Source organism: Oxyura jamaicensis, chromosome 2, assembly GCF_011077185.1.
Source record: "Oxyura jamaicensis isolate SHBP4307 breed ruddy duck chromosome 2, BPBGC_Ojam_1.0, whole genome shotgun sequence".
In the NCBI taxonomy this organism is placed as follows: Eukaryota; Metazoa; Chordata; class Aves; order Anseriformes; family Anatidae; genus Oxyura; species Oxyura jamaicensis.
This window is the reverse complement of record NC_048894.1, coordinates 30234970-30249045: the sequence shown is the minus strand read 5'-3', so window position 1 is coordinate 30249045 and position 14076 is coordinate 30234970.

Genomic DNA, 14076 nt, shown 5'->3' with positions numbered 1-14076 from the left:
AATAAATAAATAAATAAATAAATAAATAAATAAATAAATAAATAAATGCAGTTATTGTGGGTTTTATACTTGCTGGAATGTACATATAAGCATTCACTCTTACTAAACATATTTTAGATTAAACTAAAAGTCTTATTCATGTTCTAATTTGTTCATATTTTTAATTAATGAAAGTGAGCTATAGAAAGATTTTTTATCCCATTTTTCCCCTATGACATTTCTCACAATTATAGGAACAGACATAAGTGTCTCTGAAGTAATTGCATAGTATCTGAGTCATCAAATGAAGCTTGATATATGGATATTTGCCACTGCAGTAATGAAATTCTTTGATTAGAGCTAGTCAGTTAGAATTCAGCAAATAAGCTGATATCCTTTTTTTTTTTTTTTTTTGTTATGTCAACAATTACTTAATGTTCCAAGGCACACACTGACCAAAGAACTTGTTAAAATTCTTTGATAAAGTATTTTTTGTCCTCAAACCTGAACTGCTTACAAATAGTACATATATATTAATTATTTATTAGAAATAGGTGAAAGTTCTGTGAACTGACTTTGAATATTTTTTTTTCTGAAAAAAATGAAACTATTTTCATATATATTTACTTGTATTTTCTTTTTTCTTAATTGCATTTTATGTCATCGCCTAAGCATCAGACTGATGCCTGATCAGAAGTCAAGTTCCTAACTTCTGTAAGCATTTACATGATATAGTGTTATGAGTTAACATCATATCTCCAGATGTGATAAATATTTATAGAGGGATTGTTTATGACTGTGTCAGACCATAACTGACTCCTGCCCCTTCTTTGCAGGCTGTAGCCATATTCCTATGGTTTAATAAGTTTGTTAAAAGTTAGGCAGTTATGTTTGTGCTATCAGTGGCCTCCCCTGCACTCAGCTAAGACAGAAATGTAACCCTTGAGTACAGCTCATGCTAGTCGGAGAGAAGTCAGATGACTCACCCTCTGTTAATGCCAGTATCTTGCAAATAACTGTGAAAAGAACTTAGCAGTCTGATTTTTAAAATGTATAAACAACATAAATTTACACATGGTGTTTCAGAGGCATTGTGCTATCCCAATGCAAAGAGATTTGGATGACTGAAAAAGTAGGTTAAAATGACATTTTGGACTGTGAGGGAAAGTACAAATGAATGGATGTTAGGTCAAGCAGACAAGTGCTGAAAAAAATCTAACATATATATATATATTTAATGTAAACTGGCTCTTTAAACAGGCTGTTGTTGTGAAATTCTCACTTGATAAAATCAAAGACTTTTTAGTTGGTTTGAATAACAGTTTGAAGGGTTAGGAAATTGCCAAAGGCTAGATTGTGCAAAACCTATTTGCACAGAAGAGACTTTTGTCATGTAAGCTGCTTGACTGAAATCAATGAAATTCCCTATACAAACATGTCATCAGATGAAAAACTCTATAGTCTAATCTTTGAGTTCATATATAGATTGATTCAGTGGAATGAAGTGAATGCGTAAATTGTTGACCTCTTGATGATGCCAATACCTCTAGACACTGGTTTAGCTTCTTGTGATTACCTGATATATTCTTGGCATAGAACATTGTGGGGTTATTCTGTGAAAAGGAACAATATCTTTTTTCCTTTAGAACAGAGTGGTACATAACATTAATAATCCAAACAAGGAATTTTCAAGGTAGTTTTGAAATCAGACCACTCCAGGGCTGTTTTGTTATCCTGTTGCTTCCTTAATTGAAGATTACGAGTTTCTTGAAAAATGTATTTGTAATATTGTCATTTTTCTTAAGATACTGGGGATAGAAACCCTGTCATTTTTACCATACTGTAGTGCGCATGATATTTTATCTTATGTATGATACTATTCTTGCCAAGGAGGCCAGCGTTGAAAATCATGCTGCTGTCCTGTTATCAGATGTGGGGATCTTTGTTCAGAAAACCCATACACTTTGTCTTTATTTGGTGATGATTAAGAGAAATGAAGACAAAATTTCTAAAATAGAAAGTAATATATATATACATATGTATATATATTTGTGGTGAAATGAAAATATATACAGTATTGCCATATTTCAGTTACAGTGTAGCAAGTCCATTTAAATGTTTGGTAAAGTTGGTAATTGCATAAAACTAACTCCATCTAAAGTTTAGAGATGGTTGGCACAATCCTCACAGATGGATTTGATAAAAAATATGGGTTAATCCTAGGCAGTCATTTATGGACCCTTATGTTTGGTATGAATGAGTGGGATGAGCTGTTACCCCATCACACTGAAAGTTTCAATTACACGGTGGACTGTAGGAGTGGCTGAGTTTCAAAACATTCTCAGTGTTTGAAATAAAGGTGAGGCCTACAATAGCAGAAGTGTGGCAATCTGCACTCAGTTTGGGAGATTTCAGATCTTTCATGTTTTATTATTATTATTATTATTGTTATTATTATTATTATTTATTAATAATATTTAGGAAAGCCATAATGTTAATTTAATGAACTATGGTCATTGTCTTGAAGATTAAGAATATAATGGAGATGAACTATTCAGTTTTAATTCTCCACTTAGAAAATATTCTGAGGTACATAATTCCATAATTTGTCAGAGTAATTAATAAATAAATAAAAAACTATGGTGTAATTTATGCTTGTTAAGCTTGGGGGGGGGGGGGGGGGGGGGGGGAATATTATGTGACAAAAAAACACACAAAAAAAAAAAAAGTCAGTCTTGACTGTTGCTGAAACCCATCAGCATTAGGTCCAAGTGTGCAAACTCTGCCTGTGGCAATTAGGTTACACAGAGAATGTTGCCAAAGCTCTTCCCTTCCAAATGTGTTGTTCTGCTGTACAACCTTGCCCCATTTTCAGGCATGTGCAATAGGGTTTGATTATGTTCCTGGTTCTTTATTTATCTTGCACTTCCTGTATATTCTGTGATTTTTTTTCTAAATAAGATCTAAACTGGGGCATGAATTTAATATCATTGTTTGAATGTTTGACTTTGGAATTACAGAATTTACCTGTTTTCCCCTCCAGTTACTATCCAAAGTGTAGCTTGTTATTTAGAGTTACTGGGGAAAAAAAAAAAAAAAAAAAAAAAAAAAAAATAAAAAAATTCACCAGGGAAAAAAAAAAAAAAAAAAAAAAAAAAAAAAAAAAAGGCTTTTTTTTTTTTTTTGAATATTTAAGTATGGCAGCTTTATTTACTCTGACAATGAAATGTTGCTCATACTAATGGTGACTCACTTAGTGTTTTGCTGAGTCTCTGTGATTAACAAAATACAATAACAGTACAAAATTACTGTAATTTGGGGCTTGGATCTATGACACAACTCTACTTTTCTGTTTGCTTTTCTTTGGGGCTGAAAAGGTTAGATGTCTATAAATAGGACATGATCCAATAATCTGTAGAATTGTCTGTCCTTTGCTTTTGAGAGTCTGTGACATTTTCCTTCGGTGATACCAGGTTCAATAGCTTTAGAGAAGTAAAATTGTGCTGGAAGGAAATGGTACCAAGACTGATTTCAGCTCCATTCCCCTTGTTGTGTTAATACTTGCAATTTATTTATATCATCATTTCCAAAAGCCAGTTTCTAGATGGTGTATTGGTTGTCCGGGGTAGGGAGGGACATTAAATCTACAGATGTCATCATATCTTCCCCCTGCCCCCTCCCCCCCCCCCCCCAGCAATATATACTGCTGCCCTAATAGTAACCTAAGAAGTTGTTTGGCCTTCTGAGAATGGGTTTCATAAATTTATCCAGCAATCTCAATAATTTCCCTTTTTAAAAAAAAAAAATAATAATAATAATGCTTGTACTAGGCAATTTCTTCTCAGATCAATACAAAGTTTCAAATGGTGATCATTACAGAGTTTAAAATTTTGTTAGTGGCAACCAATTTAGCTACAATAGCTTTCATTTGCTACACAGCATCTACAGGGGATCGGTTAAGCTTAGTGGATTGCTTCTCTTTTTCAGATAAAAGGGTGCTGTTTTGTATCTCATAATTAAAGAAACATTTGTATATAAATATATTTCCATAATTTGTCCCTTTATTTTATAGTGTACCACATGGAAAAGAAAAAAAATTCCAATATGAAGCCTGTATGTATTGCAAGCCATAGTCAGTTAGATGCCATTGACCTACTCTGTTGACCTAAAATGCGTTTCTGTACTAGTCTATCAACTATAAATCCATTCCAAATGATACAGAGAGTTTGCCATGTAGCAAGAAGCTCACACTTGGCTCGCTAGATCCATAAAAATTCTAGTGAAATAATTTTCAGCGGTTTTGAGCCTTGGCAGCTGCTATTGGTTCGGAGATAATTTTTAGTTACTCACTGTTTCTGGAATCATTAATGATGGTAGATGTCAGTGAGTGGGTTGTATCAATTGTAACTTTTTAAAAGGAAAGAAAGAAAAAAAGGAAATATGAGAATTTAATTGTGACTTGGAATCACTGCAATCTTATTTGTCTATTCTAAATATAGCTGTTGCCATGAATAGTTGTTACTTTTTAGCATGTTAACATCTAGGCAGAAAGTCAGAAGATTCAGTTCATTTACATATAGAAGAATAACTTGCATTGTATGCATTGTGATGATTAAGGGAAATTTAAAGTACAACAGTTAAAGGTCAGCTATTGAAGTATGCTAATCCCCCATATTAGAAACATATCATGTTCTAGTTACTCCACTATTCTATGTCTCAGGAAAAAGAAAAGAAAAAAAAAAAAAAAAAAAAAAAAAGTGCTATAAAAGTTTTAAAAAACTGGAATTAATTGAAGGCAAAATATTATGGAAGAACAACAAGGCCAAAGTGGGGCTCTTTCAAGAACAGTTTTTGTTTGTTTGTTTGTTTGTTTGTTTGTTTTTCCATAGATTCCCAAGAAAATATGGCCATCTTACTCCTGTTGATTTTACTTTGCCCATCTTTTGGGTAGGCAGAACTCTATAGTTGGTGTCATTCAGAAAGCTGTCATTCAGAAAGCAAGTGAGGAATGTCTGTCATCCTACAGCTACATTCCTGTATAGGAGTTGTACCCTTAGGTTAATTATTTTTTAACCTGTACCCTTTGTGATACATGTTATTAATAAAATACTCCAGAAGAATGTCAAATGTAAAGAAACAAATTGTCATAACTTACGCTATTTTTTTATTATTATTATTTTTAATGACAATTTAAAAATATAAGTGGCTAAAGTCTGATATGAGGGTCAAGGGCAAATTTCCCACTACCTCTACCAGTAACTGTATTAATAACAGCCCACCTTCTTTGGTTGTTAGGACACAGTTATGACAGGGGAACTTATCCTTCCCTCCGTGTACAAGGCTGTGGGGTGTGGGCATGCCCTCCCTATATACACAGCCAAGGTACACCTGTTAACTTTTTTTTTTTTTTCTGTTGTCAGAGGCATGGAAGATGCTGAATTACACAGAGCTGGGGAAAGCAAGATGCTCTCAACCCAGCAGAGGAGGGTGGCCTAGTGGGAGCTCATGCTTGTTAGCTCAATAAACACATCTCTGTCATGATAGACTGGTGTAAAAGAGTTTCATGACTTCCCTCTCCCCCATTTGTACCATGTTTCCTATTTTGCTCCTTACCTGTTACATAAGCTGGTATTTGCATCTTTAAAGGCTGTGTCAAAAAGGCTTGATCTTCCATTCCTTCTATCTTAAGCTTTTTGAATCCGGATCTCAAGAGAATAGCAGAAATGAAACAGTTTTGCAGTAGTTGAACAGAGTCTGGAGAGCTTTTCTGGCTGTATTTGCACATATAAAATTAGTTCTAAGATAACCATGCCTCATTCAGTAACATGCCTCAACAAACATCATCCTGACAACAAGTTTGCTATATTCAAGAAATATGTAATGAAATGTACAACTAATTTTATTTAATTCATTTGATTAAATGAGCATGAATAATAGAATTTGCAACAGTGCCTCACTGTAGCAGGTGAAGAATGTTTATTTTCATAAAAATGCAAATATAATGAATATATATTTTAACAAATGTGTTTAAATAGTAATTTAAATAATTATATTTCCCTAATTAAAAAATTACAACACTTTAAGTGTTTTGGCAAGATTTCTTTCTTTAACAGATAAGAAGTTCTTGTTTCTCAGTGGCTTTTTTTTCCTTTTTTTGGGAAGCATCAGAAAGACATAACATTTTTTATTTATTGTTACTGGTGAAATCAACAGAAGCATTGGTAGAATTTGTCACTTCCTTGACTTCCTTTCTAATTAGCATTAAAATCAAATTCAGATGTCTCTATACTGTGTAGTACTTTATTCCTGGACTCACTATGTTAAAGTCACCACGTTGGAAAGGCAGGTCCTATATCTAGTCTTATGTCTGTTTTGTTGTTTTCATTGCCTAAGCAGGGTAAAAAATAAATAAATAATTTAAATCATGAGGATCTTTACAGTTATTAAATATCCTTATTAGAAATAGAGATGGAAGGAATATTTTAGTTTGTTCCAACGATTTCAACATCTCCTTAGATGGTGTGTAAAAATAGCCAGTCTTAGATATTTTCTGAAGATTCATTAATTTTATTAGAAAAATTTAACTGTTTTTACCAAGATAATTTCTGATTAACCAAATCCACAAAGCTGGTGACATGACTGTCCAGTCTTTCATGAATGTATTCTCTGCACTTGTGAAGGTAGGAACAGTTGGCTGTGAAGCTTGTTGGTGGCACTAATTACTCCACGTTTCTTACATAAATTCTGCTTACATATGTTTCAATAGTATGCCATTTTTCATTCATGAACTCTTGAAATTCATTACCTTCTCTGAATCTTTAATGTATCTGGTTGTTCCCCATCTTGCATTTACCCCCCTTGAAGAACATATGCTGAAGCTGTATCATGCTAAGGGTATCAAAGTTTTTATCATACATCCCCTGCATTAAGATAAAGCGGTTCTGCAACTTTCATTTCTGCTGGGACAGAAAATTATTGCAGAAGGGAAACTGAGGGTTCAAATTCTGCATACCATGAGGTAGACATTATTTCTCATTTTAAAATAAGAAATATTACTTTGTTTTTTTCCATTAAGTAGTTCTGATGTACCTAAAATCCATGCAACACTATTATCTAGGCAGGCTTCTTTGACCATAGAAATTGTTGAGACTGAACTGGACTATTATCAAATAAGATTATTTCACATTTCCTGTGTGAAATGGCCCTGCATATATAGTATGATATATTTGACTTTCTTTGTCTCTGTGATTCAGTACCCACTGTAAATTTGACACATATTCAGTTATTCCTCCTTTTGTATTTTTTCCAGCTAGGGATTAATCCTATGTGTGATACTTTGTACATTTCTTTATTGAATTACATCTTTTTTCCTCTCTCTCTCTCCTTTTTTTTTTTTTTTTTTGGATCACTTTTTCAATTTGTCAAGGTCACTTTCAATTCAAATCCTATTCACTAAAGTGGTTGCAGATGCTTTCAGCTTGGTATTGTCTGCAAATTTAATAAGTGTACTCTCTATTCCATCATCCAGGTCATTAATGAAAGTATTGAATAATACTGGATCCAGGACAGACCCCTTGAAACCCCACTCAGTATTTTCTTCCAGCTTGACAGCAGGTCAAGCTCTAAGTAGAGTTTCAAATTTGTTGTGCACCTAGCTACAATAATGTCATCTCAACTTCTTAATTCTAAGCTTATTTATGAGCATGGCATGTAAGACAGTCAAATACTTGAAACAACACATGGTATCTACTGTTTCCCTTTAGGAAGAGAGTAGATGGGACTGATGTCTTCTCTTGAGAAGTGGATATTTGCTCTAGTTTATCTGTAGTATTTACTCAAAGATAGAGCGTTTTTGTGAGATTTGAAGTTAGATTGATGTTATCTGGATCTTCCTATTCTACTTTTTCAAAGTTAAGGACAGCTATTTACCTTTTTTTGTTTTATTCCCACTCTTTTCCATATATTCTCAGAGGAAAGATAAATTCTGAGATTATTTTATCTGATTCCTTCAATGGTTCCAGTAGCCTGGTTCCAGTTTGCTGATTTCTCAGTTTATCCACCCCTTTGGAATAAAAACTGAATAATAATAATAATAATAATAATAATAATAAAAGTTAAATACTGTTTATAGCTTTTACTTTTTATTATTATTTTTTTCTAATCAGCTTTTTGCTACTTTCTTATTGTCTTTATATAGTTTGTAGATATAAATGTTATTCATATACATTATGAAAAAGCTAAACAGTGTCTCTGTGGAGGTCTACTGCCAACCTCTCCCTTCTTTTTTGTCTTCACGTTCCCACATATTTGGGGTATTCCTATATTTTCATTTTCAGTCATATGAATTAATTTTCACTCTTTGTAAAATTTCTTCTTGGGTTTTTGATTGCTGCTTCCAAACTCTACTTCTGTTTGAGGTGGTTTATATTTTTGAGAAACTGCTAATGCTTTTATGAAAAAAAAAAATAATCTGTGATATGTCTACAAGTACTCAGCCACTAGTTAAGTACATATAAAAGACTTTAGGTTACTAAACATATTATTTTTTATTCTTTAGTTTTATCTGACTGTGGAGAATATGAGCCATTCGTGCCACAGCCTCAAGTAGGGCCAGGGAGTATGTTTCCATGGCATCCTGTAAAACAATAAGGGGAGATTTATATTAAATAAATAAATAAATAAATAAATAAAATCTGTCTATTCCCATTCAAGCTGATGACAAAACCTGCATGAAGTTTAGTGGGAACAAAATTAAATAATTTTGAGTGTGGAAGTATATATTAACAAATGCATTTGCAAATTATATTCTGTTTTCATAATTCAGAGAACAGCAAATAGAATTTAATTTAAGAGCTCTTATCTTCAGCTACAGATCTTGATTAAAATAACTTGCAATGAATTAGAAAACTTTAAAGACTTGAGAAAATATAGAAAAGAGTGGGAAAAGGTTACTTGAAAATTACAGGCTGAGTTTAGAGCTCGCAAACACACGGGAACAGCATCTACTTAAACATGAGATGCTGTACTTCAGGCTTAAGAGCAAGACTCAGTCCAAGAAATGGCAAAGAGAAATTTTCTTGATAAATAATCTCAAAAAATTCCACTGTCATATGATACAGCAATTTTGGATGGCATGAAAAGAAATTCAAGAATATATGCTGTCATTTTTTTTTTTGGTACACTAAGAAATGTTTGAATTTTATAGTGACTCACTACATCAGGTTCAATCAGAAGAGAGAATTTATGTGAACTTATGTATGTGATACATACTGTGTATGTGTACAGCCAAGTGAAAACATCTTCTCATTTTGAAAGTTAGGATGAATGAAACCTTGATTTTATTAGGCTAAATCTCTGAAACAAGTCTTTTGTTTGAATAAAAAAGGTGGCTGATTTGGTCTTTTTTATTTTTATTTTGTTGCTATTGTTTTGGGATCTTACATGATAAGAAGTGTTAAATTACTTTTGAATTAGAACCTATTCTAGCTTAGTTTTCGCTACTGTAAGAGTAAACTATAGTATTTTGCATGTTGCTGGAGGCAATAGTTTCTTCACAGATTAGCATCTGCTATTTTTCTTTTGCTATACTTTTGATTCAAATTAAAGAAAGCTAGCTACCAAAATCTAGAAGGCTAATTTAGCCTTCTAGAAGGATATATATTATATAGAAGGATAATTATGAAATACATGACTATATATAAACTCCTTTGCTTTCATCTCAGTGTTCAGATTTATAAAATTATTCAGAAAAAAAAAATCTAAATATTTACAGAAAGTTTCAAAGTGCATTAAATTTATCAGCTCTGAATAAATATATATATATATAGCTTAATATCATAAAAAGTGTTTCAGAAAATCTGTAAAAGCTCAAGAATTTCTATAATTAGCACACAACATCTGATATGACTAGTTATAATCAATCACAGTTTCTACTTGTCGGAACAAATAATTTCAAAGATGCATGAAAAAATAATCTTTGGTATTCTTGGGTGACTTTTTGCAAAACATGCTTGTTACTCAAGCTGTTTTCAGCTAAATAATGAATTGGCCATGAAAATACAATTCTAGTTCCCTTGGCAGATTACCCATTTGCAAATGCATTTGAGTAATGCCAAAATCTGTTCTACTACTCTCAAGTTTAAACTATGGGAATTGTGTGAAATGATACCTAGCAAAATTCAATTGAGCAGTATATATGATGGGAACTGCATACACAAAACAACTATTTTTTGAAAAATAATTTAAAGTTACAAAAAATGTATTCCTGGGGATTATTGTCTTCACTAAAGATAACATTTTACTATTGATTTCCATGGAACCAAATTTTAAAAATATTCTCATCTCAAAAATGATTATAACATATACAGTTTTCTTCAGTAGAACACTGTGTAGAACAAAGTCAAGAAGGCTACCATAAAGTAAATACAAACATGTAGGTTTTACCCTTACCTCATGGTAGTAAAAATATTCAAGGAACTTGTAGGGATTTTGATTTTGCTATTTTTCTTATATTTCTCCAGGATCTAAATATTGATCTTAAAGGACAGTTTGAAAATTTCTCCGGTGATGTATTTACCATGTATATTTTAAAATTTTTCATGGTTATGGTAACATCAGCAAGAAAAACAAGGGAAATCAAATCTTTAGTGGTAAGCCTCCCGTCAAAATTTGGTTACACTTAGCATGTTAATGAAATCTCACTTAACAAGTCTATTATAATTAGTTTCTGATTCTCGTTTGTGTAGTCTTTTCCCAGGAAAGTTTTTAACTATAGTAATGAAAAAAATAAATAAAAATCCATCAGCACCTCTCTGAAATTATTTGTGACTAGTGAAGGCAAGATTTAAGAATAGGCTTTTCAAATCTTGAAGTGAATGTTAATCTGGATTTAATCAATTTTATTATTATTATTATTATTATTTTGAATGAATTAATGAATTGGCCAGTGCAATTCTCCCAGCTATTCGCAAGTGGAGACTAGTGTAAAAAATTGTTCTCTATGCTTGAGGAAAACAATGTCCATTTTTTTCCACCAGCCATTGACTCTGATATTCACAGTCTAGAAAAGTGTCATACAAAGGCCATCGTCTGATATTTCTGGAACTGTTTCCTCTGATTGCCTGAAAAACTGTTGGACTTTTCTTTTGGGGAAATCTCCAAAACAGTCTTTCATCAGAGCTGTATAGTAGTTTGAAATTAAAAATGATAGCAAATCTATTGCAACAAATATTAATATGTATGTTATTTTTGTCAAAGATATTGTGAATTTTTTGTTTTCTGAATAGCAGCTCTCACAGTTGTACTAATTTGGAGCCATAAAAAGTGAAGCTTCTGGAGCACAATATGTATGAACCTCCATACTGGTATTATTTGCCAGCATTCTGGTGTTTATCCTCCTTTTGGTGTTTATTGTCCAAATGGAAATCAAGTAGCATCATCAAAAAGCCTATTTACAAATGAGTCTATATTTTAAGTGTTCTTTTCGTATTTTTTTACTGCCAGTTTTGTTTTCCTTTTGAAGGAAAGTTACAGTCACAAAAGGCTTTCAATATCTGTCCTTAAATCTCACCTAGGAGAGATTTCTACAGGAACAACTAATCAAGATTGAAAAGACTGAGGAGTTGAATGTAGCTCCTGCTGCTTTATGCACATGAAATATTATTAATTGGCTTTTTGAATACACTTAAACCAGAAAGGTGGTTGTCAATTATGTATATATGTTTGTTTGTTTGTTTGTTTGTTTTTTCAGTCGTGAGATGATTGTGTTGTATATATAGTATATAGCATATATACTATATATATATAGTATATATATATAGTATATATAAAGTAAGGTGGATTCCTAGGTGAAAAATGTAAACGTGCAGTATGAGAGGGGAAGGGTGAGAGTGGTAAGGAATAAATGAAAGGCTGGAGGGTAAAGCTTGGACAGACAGTGCTCTTTCATTATTGTAAAGCTCATTTATTCTCTATAGATCAAATCCTACAAATCTTTTTGAAACCAAATTTCCATTGGAGATTGTTTTGCTTAAGTGACAAAGATAGTATTCCAACTTAACTGTTTGTGTCAGAATACACTTATACTAAAGGTTGAGAAATTATTTTCTAATTTCAGATCTGTCACCAATTTATTATGTTCTTTTCACTTCTTTTAAGGGAAGAAAATATATGCCTATGTGAAAACAGATATAAGAAAATCTATTCTGAACAATACAGAAGAAAGCTTAAAGCCATTATGCAAAGCTTAATTTAAAAATAAATCCCTTTCTCATCATGCATGTTTCTGCTGAAGAAATTTATCCTGCCACCTACTTCACCATATGGAATTTCAACACGGTGCTAAATCACAGTAGATGCATCTGTGACAGTGTTGAATACATACTTAAGTCAGTGAAGAGGCTGAATTTGTACACTAATAGCATAGCTCATTTGAGTACTGTTTTAATTTGTAATCTACTTGCTGAAGTAGTACTTTGTACACCTCAGATGTTCTTTGGCATGGTGTCCTAGCATGGTGTCCTAAAATAATTATTGTCTTGAGGCTCAGTCCATCCCTTCTGGAATCCAACTTTTGATTTTCTTTTCTTGGTCTAAAATATATTAATACAACTTTGCTATTAAAAGTGTCATGGAAGAAAACATTTCATGTGCATGTCTGAGATATTATCTTTCCACTGATTCATCCTGTCAATTTACAGATGGGGCTAAAGGCTGTTATAAAGGATACTGTTTCAGTTTTAACTAATCCCATTTTTCAATAACATATTTTCAAAATTTCCTGCAACTAACTAACAACAACAAAGTCATATGTAATTTATATTTACTATAGCTCATGTCCAGGCAGATTGCAGTCCCTTATGTCCATGAAGCAAATATTCCTCTATGTTCAAAATACTGGACCAAAGACAAGGGAAAAAGAAACCCACACCACTGTATTATACTACATAAAACAACAGTTACTACGTAAAACAACAGTTTTGTCTCTTTTCATTAAATACAGTATGCTTTTTTTTTTTTTTTTTTCCATGCAAAACTGTTATTTATCATAGGCTATTTCAGTATCCATTGTCAAATGTTTACCTGTAGGGCCATAGTTATACCCTGGCATGCTATCATGCTATGTGTAGTTTGCTCTTTTTTGCTATGAAAAACAAAATAATCTGCTAAGAAAAATAAATAAACCTGAATTTCACATAATACATTTAGTTAAAATATAATTTTTTTATGTTTGTCCTTTTCTTTCTTATTGTCAAGATATATTTCTTATGTACAGATCAATAATGTAATCCTAGAGCTGGTCTAGATTGTACTGTTATAATGTCAATGTTTATACATCTAGATTGATTTTTTTTTTTTTTTTAATCTTGTATATGGAAGTTCAATAGTTTCACACTCCACTGAGTTTGTTAAACATTGTAATTGAGTAAATGAATCTGTTAAATACTTATTGGTCATAAATAAAATGTTGAAGTTATAGAAGTAAATCACCATAGGAATACTTTTCTTCTTAAAGAAGACCCTTCAATTTATGTTCCTAATCTTTAGTTCAGCTGGGTACATTTGAAATCTGCTGATGACCAGAAAACTATTAAGTAAAATGAATAAATTGTATGCAACTCATTAGGGAATATGTTTTAATAACATCAGTATATTTAGCATTATAGAAATATAACTTCACTGCGTTCTTTCTATGCTTTTTTCCTGTTTTTTTTTTTTTTTTTTTTTTTTTCAGTTAATAATGTAAACAAGTTTGCACTCTTGTAGCAAGTTCACCTTCATAGAATAAACTATATCATACTGAGTAGCAAAAATGTGCACATTTAGTTAAGAATTTTCCAGAAACCTTTCAATGAATGGGGAGATTGAGTCAGCTTCTAGCAAAAGGCTTATCTAATGCCTGATGTGAATGCTCAGTGTATTGTTTTGATTAAAGTGTGAATGGTAAACTGCTGATCTGAGGTAGCTTGTTATCCATGATGCAGACAAAGCCATTTTCAGCCGTGTAAACTGCAAAGTGTTAGTAGTAGAATGGCATAAATTGTGTACCACTCAGTGGATGTACATTATGGGATTGGATTGCTATTCTAGATGATTAGG